The 14,107-nt window shown below is 27.6% G+C and overlaps 1 pseudogene; it reads right to left on the reverse strand.

Moving 5' to 3' along the window:
* Window positions 1-12,052: 12,052 nt before the first annotated feature.
* LOC132939864 (zinc finger MYM-type protein 1-like) lies at window positions 12,053-13,511 on the reverse strand (annotated as a pseudogene).
* Between the last annotated feature and the right edge of the window lie 596 nt (window positions 13,512-14,107).

A 14,107-nucleotide genomic window follows, 5' to 3' on the forward strand; every position in this document is an offset into this window, starting at 1 on the left:
GTTGTTGAACAATAAAAATGTATTTAAAGTGAGTGTATCTAGATGTACCGGAAAATTAACCAATTTTTTTAAATAAATTGTAAGATTATATATTATTTTAGATTAAAAGTACCACCATGTTAGTGGTTCAATAGGTATGTGTTTTTATACGTCTGATGAATCTTTTTTATAATGTCCTTGTGAAGACCGTTACCGTGCCATAAAGGTGTTGCGATCTACGATATTATAATAATATTATATATTGTAAGCATTATACGTGGCCGTTTTATACGTGAGTGTATGTATATAATACACAACTGGTAATATTATAATAACAGGCGTCTAAAATAATATCGAGCTATAGAGTTGCGTGTGTTCCACGTAAACTGCGATAACGCGACATCCATAACAAAGGGTATAACAGTAAGGACTGACCAAAAAAAAAAAAAAAATGATAATAATACTTAATACTTAATACTTAAGCGTATGACAAAAATTATTAAAATGATACGATTAGTAAATAGTTCAAAAAATATACCCATGATACCAAATTTCCAAAACAATATTTTAAAAAAAGTTAGGTATTGCGCGCACCAAATTAAATTAATCAAAAAAATATTGATATTTAGAAAAATTCTAAAAAATAAACTACTTGACTTAGATAAATGTTTTTATCATCTAAATCGTTCTTATAATCAGATTCACAAATTGGCTATTTTGAATTTATCCAAAAAAATGTAAATTTTTTTTATTATACGTGTAGCTATAAATAGATTGGCTATAAATTCTATATAAAAATAAAATTAAAAATTACAAGAAAAGTTATTCCAAAAGTCAGTTCTATCTGTAACACTCTGTATACTTGCAACTGTGCAAGGGACATCCTGCGCATGCATACACGTTTCGTAAATTATATATTATAATAGACAATAGCATAAATATAAATGGCGTGGGATGCTTCCATGGTGACCAAATCTGCACATAAGTAAGTGGCAGTCTTGTAAAGTATATGAGTAAATAATGTATTTAAATGATTTGTATTTGTTCTTAAATACTTTTTCTTAAAATTATTTGAATCGTATTTTAAATACTTTCTAAATTAATGTATTTATATCTGTATTTAAATACAATTTAAAAGTACCTTATAGAAGACTGATAAGTGAGAAGGGTCGCTCTGCAGTAGAGAGAAAATCTAGAGGCCGACATGGGATAGATGTTATATTATATTATGTTATAAATGCATATTCAGATGTGGATTTTTAGAGCTTGCAACCGCTTGTTTGCTAGTTGCTATTTTAGAATTCAAACAGTAATTTGGACTTAGCATATTTTTGCCCATAAACGTCAAATACTTAACCATTGTCCATTTTTTCGAAATAACTCAAAACCTTACGACTTGTGCTTAACTGGGGCTCGTTAAAGTGACACCAACGCGCGTGAATGTCTCGCAGTTTATGTGCCTAATTATAATTGCTTACAATAATATTAATACGTAGTTATCGTACCGTGGTAATCGCCTTATTAACCTATGTCAATATCAGTAAACCCATGTTTATTCATATATTAATAATAATTATTATGATTGCATCTGGATAAAGGTACATAATATGGTATGTACCACACAATATATACCATTTCTACCTATTGATTTTCCCCTTGGTATCTCCCTTAGTAGATGTCGTTTTGTTTTTTTTTTTTTGTACTGTGCTCGTGTGGTACCGTGTGGTACGTCCATCTAGTTAAATCGTTTCAAGTTCATCCGAATGCGAATATGGTAACAACACATTAAATATGATGACTGTACATATCGAACCTACATATCGTACCCAACAACTTAGTCCGTTTATTTAATCACGAATAATGTATATATTACGCAGTTTCTAATAGTGTAACAGCTTGAAATATCAGTCGATTGGTTGGCTGGTTGGCCGGGTTTGACAACATACCAGTAGTAATACAATATTGCTATAAAACTAAACTATACGTAGATAATATTAAATAATATTATGTGCTATAGTATAAAGAATAATATACTATAAAAATACTCATGGGCGTCACCATACCGTTAAATTATTAGGTAATTAATTAACCCATAACAAATAATTTGACTCTAATCTTGTAAACTGTTACAATAGTTACAACTAACTAGTGTCATATATTCATAAATGCATTATGTATAGAAATATTAAAATTCAATGTACTTATATACTGCAGTGGTAATGGTCAGAATTCCATACAAACACTATCTGACTAAAGTAAAAGGCCGAGATGACAAATTGATAAAATATATAGGTAGGTATACAACGAAAGTAAAAAGCTTTATAGTGAGATAAAGAAGTTTGGTGGACCGATGGAGCGGTGTTTTAAATTTGAAAGCAATGATAATAAATCATTCATGCATTCGTAAAATGGTTCCAAACAGTCTTCAGTTTATTATAGTTTTTATAGAACGTTTTTAATATTTAAGGTCCACTTAATGAGAATTTATGACTAATGATTTCACAATCTTATTGAATGTAGTAATAAATATAATAAAATATGAATAACCATGTATTAAATCATCAAGTATAACTATATAGATAAATAACTATACAATTATTACCTTAACTAAAAATTTAAATAGTGTTGTTAAAACTAAATTAGGAGATAAGTTTAATAATAATATAATAATTATAAATATTAAAAATAGGTAAATGTTTAGAAAACAAATATTGTTCGTTAATATTTCCTATAGTTTGATATTTCATTATCATCGGTCAAGTGGATAAGATTATTAAAGGATTTCAATACTGATAAAAGCATTGGAAAGATATATTAAGCTAAGTGTACTTGAATAAAATATATAATCGTCTTTAAAATGATTTTACACCACTAATAAGTAATAATGTTTAGAAAAGAACCATGTTGAAGTGAGTACTATTTTGTATTTTTGTAAATAAAATAATTCATAATCAACTATAGTGAAGCTTGCACTATACCATCTATCTTACCTCAGCAATTAAAAATTAAAGTTTCAAACGTTTACTGTGTATAAGAAAAATAAAAATGTATTATTGTGTGACCACTAACCATATATTATTATTATATAAACTTATAAAAAAAACAATATTAAACAAATAATCGTATAACCTATTATTTTTAACTGTATAACATTTGTATTATGAACAATGGATAAATTGATTTATTATATTAAAATTAAAAGGGTACATTTATATTAAAGCCTAAAAAACATATCTGCAGTATAATCATTATAATTTTGATGCAATGTTATTATATTGTATAATCGTAACAGAGTAAATAGTTACCTGGTGGCTAATATTTCAAGATGTTTGGTGCTTTATAGTATTTTATGATACAATTAGATAGGTATATATTTTAAGTGTTTGACTACCAGGTTGATATTTCCTTTGATTGTTGACTAACGAGTATAGTTCTTCGAAAACCTTTTCGTCGGCAAGATATTAAATTATGCTTGTACATCAAAGTCAATATTACCGACTATACTTATCGACGGTAAATATAATAATTTATAATACAGTCAAACGCAATTCAATAAAATGTATATTATAGTACTATTTTAGAACGACTATACAGCAATTAGTAATTATTCTAATACACAAAGTTTACTTTTAAAGCTCGGGGTAAGTTTCAACGATGTCAAAAAAAAATGTGCCTCAGTGCATCTCATTTGGTTGTACCTCATATCGTTAGGTTGGACTTGTCCGATGTTCCGGTGTCAGAATTGTATTGGAGAAATGCGTGAAAAATATTATTATGATTACTATGGTTTACTGGAAAATATGACACACTGCAGTGATGACGTCGTGTAGCTAAATAGCCTATTCAGGACGCCGTGTGATCATGATTGCATTATTAAAACGTATTACCTACAAACTTATGAGATACTGAAAATGTTATAACGACAATGGCGTAGCTGTATAACCTATCCATAACGCCGTGTGATTATGATTTTCATTATTGAAAATTAATACGATTTAATTGTGAATAAATGTATAGTAATTTATTGTTCTACCCAGTATTAACTAAATGTAATATTTCCTTTTTTGATCGATTCACTATAAAACACTGGTGAGTTGTGTAACTTAAACCCTTACATTACACTACTAACGTTAGGACAGTATATCTATACGCATAACCAATATCCAAAAGGAACAAAACTTATGAGAACACAGGACGAGGTGCATGGTACATTTATAATTTAAACAAGTCCCAGTAATCTAATTTGATACTTATTAGTGTTGATGAAGTGAAATATAAATATTTGTGTGTACTTTTGAATTTTAACAACTGAAAAAGCTATTGTAATGACAACAATATGTCATAGTGAAATTATAGGTATTCAATTTTATATTGATATTAAATTAAATGTATGCAATTATACTATTGTATATATTTTTAAAATTATTTTATATTCATATTTTTAAGGTGTTTATGGATGCATTTTCGTCAATAAAATAATAAACTATAATTTGTTATATTTAAAACTTTTTTATTAATTTATTATAATATTTTATGAATAATACTTTTTTTTTATGTAAAAATATAAATATGTAATATTAATATAAATATGTTTGTACTATTATTTAAGTAAAATATTATTATTATTCTCTTTCAATCATGTCTTTCAAACCACTTACACCCACTGATCCTTGCCCTTGACTCCAATAACATCTCAGGCAATTCCTCAAAAATTATACAGATAATTTAGTGTAAAGACTTTATAACATAAAAAAAAAATAATAATAAAATTTAAAATTAACAAATGAACAAGTAGAATAAATAAATATATGTTTAAGCATCACGTTCAAAGTATTACTGCTGGGTAATTCCTTTAATCTTAACAGCATTAATGTCTAACTACCTACATCAAATATGCCTTTTGTAAATAAACCTTTATAGATTGAATATTTCAAATAAACATTAAAATATATATATATATATATCATTATTATATTTTACTTTTAAAAATGAAAAATTGTTTATTATACGATTTCGTACTTTGAAAACCCCATATAATATTCCCTTTTACATTAATAACATCCTAGCCATGTTATTGAATGGACATCTCACAACTGATGAGTATTTAAAAGCCAAATGTATGTTACTATGCTGTTGAAACTCAACATAAAATATATGTTACAAAATACACATATATTATCAGATAAGTTATATTCGACATCTCACAGAAGTGAAATAATGTAGTCGTATTGCATTAACGTTAAAATCTGACTTGCTATAAATGAATTTATCAAAAATATTAAAATTCCCTCAACTGGGCATTAGCAATCTCATTTATATTTATAACATCCATCTAATTTAGTAAACGATAAGACATATTATCTTCAACACATATTCAAGGGATTTGCCTAGGTTTGAATTTTGCACGGTGCGTTACGGTTATCGGTTCGGTTAGTCCGTTACGGGACTCAACAACTAAAATTATATACTAATTGTTCTGGGGCGGATTTCCCATATCGGTCAAATCAGTTCACAAACCGAAGTACACCGACGCCGATTTGCCTGTAAACTGATGTACCCTACAACCGTGATACTCACAAACCCTTTAAAGTGCCGTATTTGATATATTTTGTTCATTTTTTCCCCGGCGAATTCGGATCATGCAACTAATTATAAATTAATTTTACTCGGTCCATAATAATATTATATAATATAACACTCGTCCCAACACAACTGTCGTACTCGTGTGAACTGTAAGTTCGGTGGTCAAGTATTCAGTTTCAGCATAAGAAGCACCTGGTTAGTATAGGTCAGTTAAAGCGGATTTGCTGAAACAGAAAAAAATGTAATTATTAAAAAACACCACAGTCATCGTCGCGAAGACTAGGGCGGAATCCCTTTCCAACCGTTTCAGTAGGTGAACAGTTTGTATATATCACGTCCAACCGTCATACGCATGTGAGTGATGATCTGGGCACAGACAGAATTTTGCGTTTGGTTTAATAAAAGTGATTCCGGTCATATTTTGATCGGCTCTGTTTTAAAGGTTACCGTTTATGCGTTAACGCTGATCTTAAAACGATTCATTTATGTGTTTATTATATAATGATTTCACTGTGTATAAAAGATTGCATATTCCATTGCACTTCGTCATTGAATAGATTTATTGTCATTTATTGTAATAAATGTGTTAAAATTAAATTAAATTAAAAATAAATCATTATTATGTACGAAAAATGATTCCTGAGTGCAGGAAAACGGATATAGTTTAGCATCCATTTTTAAGGATAGCTTAAATAAAATTTATATTATTTTTAGTATTTTCTGAATTCAGTAGGATTAACTAGCTTTTGTAAACAACCTTGAATTGGTATAACTATATAATATATTTACAGTATAATGGTGCAAATATTTTCGTGGAATAATTTTATATTCTAAATATTTCGAAAAGTAATAATATAAGATATTAAAACACTCACACACGTAGTGTAATAAAAAACAGTTTCAAATATCTAAGATTAATATTTTTTGTATTGCAACAAAATAAGTAATATTAATTTTTTCGTTTGAATATCAAATATATCGTCAAAATTTGAACGCTTGAAAAAAATTTCAACTTTGTATATTATTGTTTTAACTACTATAAAAAAAATTATTAGAATGTAATTACATTTTCAAGCTTTTTGACCGACAAACAATAATTTAATCGATAAATAAAAAAAAAAAACTAAACATTTTAAATATTTATAAGAAGCTAAAAAAAAAATGAAAGAGATTTGATGGTATAAATATTATAAGCTTTTCATTATAATATTAAGGACCATACTATATGATGATAGTTGTTTGCAGCTTTCATCAAGGTTTTCGTTAGTACTACATTGATATCAAAATTATTTTGATGAATTAACATAGTTATTAGCACAAAAATATAAAACCTACCATAATATGATATATTGCTACTGAATCAATTTTTCTAATATTCTTTTACTACCAAATTATGGTCTTAGTCTAATAGATCATCATTTTTTGATAGGTACGCCAAAATATTTTAAATCACACAATTACTTGAATGTGTTTCACTTCAAGTATCAGTTATTTTAGGACAATTTCTGTTCCCTTTTACTCGCAAAGGGTACATCGTTCATCACAAATAAATGAAACACTTTCATAAATGAATTAATATTCCTGTGCAATGAGTGTAACAAATCTGAACAAGAACCACGAAATTATTGAATTGAATAACAATTATTGTTATAAACGTTATTGTAATATAGGTACATTAATCGTCGTGTGAAAAAATTTTTGAAAATCATTACAGATGCCATTTAAATTCATCATCACTTTTAAGGCATTTAATGATTTTGGGTGATTGGTCAATAACTATTATAGTTTGTTAGTGAAGTGTGTGATAAATATTCAGATTTTTTTTGACGATTTCAAATGGATCGATACTAAAGGAAGGAGTGTGATATCAAATCCTCCTTGACCAAAAGTATAAAATTTGTGTAAATAATGTATTAAGTATAAAAGTTACTATTTAATGAAATAAAGCCACTTTCAGGGACAACATGTTTTGGGATTAAGTGACAAGTAGAGACGTAACCAACTTAGCTAGCCCGTTGCACATTTGACATGAGAATAATTTGTTCTATGTTTTTATATTTATTCAATGATGTAAAATTAAATAAAACAAGGAAAATACCATGAATTGTGTATAACTTATCTTTTGTAAAATATGTATTTTCATATGCCACAATGCTACAATAATACATTTTTTTAGATTCTGAGAAGAGCGAGGAATGTATTGATTTTACAATGATGTGTGTTTTTTTATTCTTTTGTGTCTGTCATCACCTTTTAGGACTTTAGGATTTAAGAAAAAACAAAAGAAAAATTAAGGAAAACGGTAATTTTTACGCAAAATCGGTTTTGGTTTTTGTCGTAACTCTTGAACATATACTCTTTAAATACTCTATAACTCTTTAACTCCAAATGACATTTTCACTGAACGTTTATATTAGCATTTTCAAAATATTTTGATTTAAAATTGTATCTGTTGGGTCAAAAAGCTTGAAAATTTAATAGAAGGCTCCTAATATATAGTTAAAAAGGCAGTTGAAAAATATTAAAAATACATAGCCACAATTTTTTTTTATAAGCGTTTCAAGTTAAAATTTTGATATAATTATATTGAGTTAGAAATTCATAAAAATGTTTATTATAAATCTAAGATTTGAAAATTTAATTCAAGGTTTCTCATAAATTTGTCTATCTGAAAGTCAAATTAAATTGTTATGAACGTTTGAAGTTCACATTTTTACAAGATTGGATATTCACTCGATTTCTTATGTAGCGATTTTCTTATTTTGCTGTAATTCAAAAAGCAATAACTGTAGATACTTGAAATTTGCACCATATATATATTTTATCAATTTCAACTCTATAAAACTCTATAAAATTTTCGAATTTGACTGTTTTCAAGCTGTTTACGGACCATCTAAATTTTCAATATTTTTAGTTTTTTTTTCTTCTATAAATGTCAATAACATTTTATTTGTTTGGTCAAAAAGCGTAAAAAGTTAATACAAGGCTCCTGATGTATTGTTTCTGTAATGTAGTTGAATAATATTAAAAATACATGGACACAGTTTTTTTTTTTATAAGCATTTAAAGTTTGATTTTTGACAACATTAATTTTTTCAAATTTCAAATTTAAATCGATTTTGTAGTTAAAAGTTCATAAAATGTTCAATATTTAAAGCTAAGGGTTAAAAATTTAAAACAAGTTTTCACGTAAAGAGGTAAAAAAATTACTTTATTCACAATAATATTATCAAATATATATACTTAATATATTAATATATCATAGGCTGACCGACCATTTTCGTTCATAATAATCTTTCGTATACAATGATATTATATCATTAAATTCAAATTTAACACCATCCATTATAGTGAACCATTGTAACTTACTGTACAACAGATCGACACCCACTTGCCCACCTTTTTTAAAAAAAAAAAAAAAATATTTCTATCAATACATTTATATTTGAAATATATATTGAAATGTTTACCATCCACCTGGATTAGTCCTCCCTTAAATAAAACATTGGAAGTATAACCAAAACTTCAAACACCTATAGATGCAATTCATAACCATTCTTATAGCGACGTTTAGAATGTATTTCATCTGAGGGCGTTTAATATACAAAATTATTACGATCCCATTCTGTTCATTGATATGTTTTAATATGTTTGTGTGTAAGCGCCTATTATTTATATATTTAGAACAGAGTTCCAAAACCACACCCCATGTTGGTTCGTATATAAAGAGTCTAGAAAAAGTAAACGTTCCTACTAAAATGCACGGGGTTCAACGTTGCCAACAACTTCTATACAAAACCGTTTAGATCGTTACCCATATTATTTGTGCATTATTTTTATATAAATTATGTGCATATAAATGTATATTATAAATTATATATAATATAAAATAAACATAAACGATAAATTATATCGTAGGGATTCTTAACCGATGTTTTCCATGAAATATTCACGTCAAGAGTGTACCGGAAAAAGTGCGCCATTTGTATTAAAAATATGTAGACTTTTTGAGTAAAAAAATTCATGTAGCTTGTAAATAATATATTAATAATAACCCTGTGTAGTCAGATAAAAAAAATGGTTGAAAATAGTTTTGGGTTATGTACCTATTTGTTTTAGGTTTTGGTGTTCGTAATCACATGGCCTTGAGTTATGACCTTGAAAAAAAGCTATATCCCAGAAGAATAGTTAGAATTCGTTTAAATTTAATCAACATCAACAACTCAATAAATATCAAAAGTTAAATAATGCAGTACCTGGTAATGCGATGAACTGCAAGTGTAGCCTTTGTGATGCTATATGCATAATAAAATACTATATAGATGCAATATTGTCCCTACATAACAGGACTCGTAGGTTATTTATCAATTAAACGAGTTAAATTGAAGTTGTTCCTGTTTGATTTAAGGAATGGCACTATGGACCACCGCGGTATAAACAAATACAACATACAACAATTAACTGCTGCAAGATAAACACATTTTTAGCAATCAATAATTTCCTGTAAAATCCCAGCGGTATACCTAAATAATTTACAATTATTAATGAGCTACCAACTTATTTACTTCACCACAGAAATCGAAAGTGAATTATAATGCATGGTTAGTTGATCATGGTCATTCAATTACATTCGTATTAACATATGCCCTAACAGCGCCTGGTGCCATCCATAAAATTTCAAATGGTGGTCGTTGTATATTATCAACGAAATTTTGACAGAACATTTCTTTGCGGATCATATTATTAAGTGTTTCCTATATACTTGGTCGGAAATATGGACATCGGGAAGTCTACAGGTCAGCGGGTCTCAACCAATGGTACACGTAACATGAGTGGTACACGAATAGCTCATAGGCGGTACGCGACTCTGAAGAAAAACTTGGAATTTTTATTAGTTTTAAACATAATAATATAGACACTGGATAATATAGATACCAGTAGGTACTATTCATAATTGCAAGTATTTTTTGGAGTACTAAAATATTTACAATGTTTATATAGTTTTAAATTAATTGTTATTCGTTAATTGATTAAATTTATATAATACGTTTTAAACAAATAAATAAAAAATAATAATTGTGTAGTTTGTATTTTTTTTTTTTTTTTACTTTTAGCCGTTTCATTGCAATTTCGTAATTACATCTATAACTCACATTATGTGTGTATTTTATTTTATACTTTGGGAAACCTTGATTATTGAGGATCGTAGCAGCATTCCACACTTAAAATGACCGTACCAGTGTTTACCCATGGACATTTTGAAGATTGTAGATGGAACTGGGATGTAAAAATGTTAATAACCAGTAACCACTGCTATAGTGCCCATCGTAAGGATCTTGTTACATAATATATTTTATTGAATATAATAATACATTTCAGATACCACTATTTTAGATAGAGCTATTATTTGAAATTAGTAGAAATCTTATGAACGAGAACCGCGGCTGACAAGTACAATCTTTATGTTAACAATAAAGGTTACTTATTAGTTATTAGTTATTAGTTGTTACAGACTAAAATTACAACGAACCGTTTCTAAGAGTTTCCAAGTAATTTTTTATACACATTTTAATTTAACTACAACTTGCATTTGAACTTAAATGATTTATTTTATGGAGGTAAAAAAGTTATCCAACAGTAGCGTAATATTTTAAGAGTTTATAATATTATCTCCCCTTTATAGTAATAATTGCCTTAATAGCTTTTAAAGTACGCTTAGATTATTATTATTATAATACTTATGTACAATAAACTAAAACTAATGATTACTTACTTTGTTCTATAGAATAAAATACAACTTGAAACACATTGTAAATGAAAATGTTTGTAAATTATTTTATATGTGAATTTGGATTATAACATTACAACTTATCTATATGAACAATATGATTCAATTTGTATTAATTATAAATTGTTAACTATACACATTTAATGTTCATCCATAAAATATATATTGTTACGTTTCTTCAAATAGATAATTTTGATTGATTGTTTATATAGTATAAGTTTAATACTATTTTTGATGATAATTCTCCGATTATAATTTTTGTTTACTTTTAAATATCATTTTATACTTTTACTTTATATGTATATATCATTATTACTTATAATTATATTTTGTTTTATATTTATATATAAGTATAGGCCAGTGCCGCAACTAGGTATTGTAGGGCCCTGATGCCAAAAATGTTATGGGGCCCCTGTACCTGTACTAAACAGTATAATGAAATAAATTTAGTGCCACAGATAACCTTTAGCAGACCCCTTATACAAAATAAAATGTATGGCCCCCAATTTTTAAAACTTTGCAAGCACTTTAAGAGTATAGTTATGTTGGTTATATTAAGTTCATCATATTTTTAAACACATCTCCAACAATACATCAGTTATCAGTAGTCAAATAGTCAAATTAATAAAAAGCAATTCATTTATTAAAATATTAAATAATATAATATTTAAATTTCAATAACAAAAAATAAACAATATTATAGGTATTATACAAATATTTTATTTGAAAAAGTTTTTTTTCCTTGCCTTCATGTTTGAAAAGTCATGTATTAGTTTTTCAATATCAAGTTCTTTTGTCCTTGATTTTTCTATGTTAAGTATACTTATGCCAGTTAATCTATCTTGCGAAATAGAATTCCGAAGATAGTTTTTGAGGAGTTTTAATTTGGAAAATGACCTTTCGGCCGTAGCTACGGTAACTGGGAGACTTAAATATATAATACAAGCAGTGATAATTTGACTGTAAAAAGATGAAAGATCATATTCAATTATAAAAGATGACAATTCTTGAATAGTTTGAATTTTTGTATTTTTAATAAATTCTTTTAATGAAATTAATTGTCTTATTAAATCTGATGTCACATCATTATTGTAAAATTATATGAAATCATAACAAGATTTAACTATTTCTGACTCTTTCATGGTAACTATATTTTGTGGAAGTAAAAATTCAAAATTTCTTGAAACGGAATGAAGTCCTTTAAACGTTGCTATACGAAATTTTTCTTCGGGCACATCTAAACATCTAATCGTCTATCTCCTTGAATTTCTCTACAGTATTGTTTTGAATATATTCTACGGGTTGCAGGTTTTGTGGTGGATATACCCCATTTATGGCATAATTCAGTTGCTGACCCAACGACTTCATCATAACCATCTCTCATTTTTTCAATTGATAAAATTGTTCCTTGCAATAAATCACATGCCTTGTGAAGATTGGTTTGTGGTGATTGTAATACCTTTGATACAATTGATAAAGGTTTTAAAATATTTTCCCAAATGGTCATCAACATAACAAATTCAAATGATTCCATTTTTTTTTTCAGTGATTTGGCTCTATTTTTTTCATCACTTTTGTCACTTGTTAATAATATATTGGTTAAAGATTTTAAAACATTTATAAAATTTAATTTTAGTGAATACACGGCGTTGTGTCTTGCTTCCCATCGAGTAGCACACACATTTTTTAATACTCCAATAATATATTATTATTTATTAGCGTATAAACCATATACCTACATATAGTACCAATATAAGGTCCGTATTTCCTAGTATTTTTTTCAGATATCAAAATAATATACATATTTTTGTGAAATTTTGAATCGAATGACGAATATAGAAATAACCAATGGGCAATAGTGTAGGTATTGTATGTTGGGCTGGGGCCCCCTTCGGTCCCGAGGCCCGTGGCGTTTGCCCACCTTGCCCACCCGGTATTTACGCCACTGGTGTGTACTATGTTGAGAGTTATAAATAAATCTATTTTTAATTTTCAAATGTGAATTACCATCGTAGATGTAAACAAAGATTATCAGTTATCAGTGGTCTCAATTTTATCGGATATTTATTCATCATTTGGCGTATGATTGTAATATCAATCTATTATAGAAATATGGAATGTACATTTTCTATTTTTTTTTTTTAATAATAAATTGCTTAATTTTTCCTTTTTGATGATGGGCCCCCATAATGCCCCCCCCCCCCCCATAACATAAAACCTGGCCAGGGAATGCATTGCATACCCTGCTTCCCCTATTGTTGCGGCACTGAGTATAGCATATGAATAACTTTATACATATTTGAATATTACAATGAATACTAAAGCTAAGCACATATTTATAATTATATATTATTATATGGTAAAGTGCGTAAGTGTCAAATTGGTTCTTTAAATAATAACAAAATCTTAAACATATTGATTGTAATTTTATAATATCAGCAGTTTTTTTTGTTTCAGTTTGGAAACAAATTTGTGATGTGTGTCCTAATAAATTGCCGAACAACACGGGTATAGGTACTGAAAATATTATTATTAGGATCTCAAGTTCACTACCTATAGGTGGTTTTAATTTTAAGTAGAATGAATTTCATTTAAATGTACATTGGAGCCCAACAATTAGTATAATAACGTAAAATAATCAACTACTCTATTAAGAGTAGGTACCTATACTCCACAACACATTGCTAATTAGTATGTTACCAAAACTAAAATAGAGCAGTAATCATAAAATGTTCAAATACATGTCTGTGTACCTAA

The sequence above is a fragment of the Metopolophium dirhodum genome, chromosome 2, assembly GCF_019925205.1.
Source record: "Metopolophium dirhodum isolate CAU chromosome 2, ASM1992520v1, whole genome shotgun sequence".
NCBI classification, from domain to species: domain Eukaryota; kingdom Metazoa; phylum Arthropoda; class Insecta; order Hemiptera; family Aphididae; genus Metopolophium; species Metopolophium dirhodum.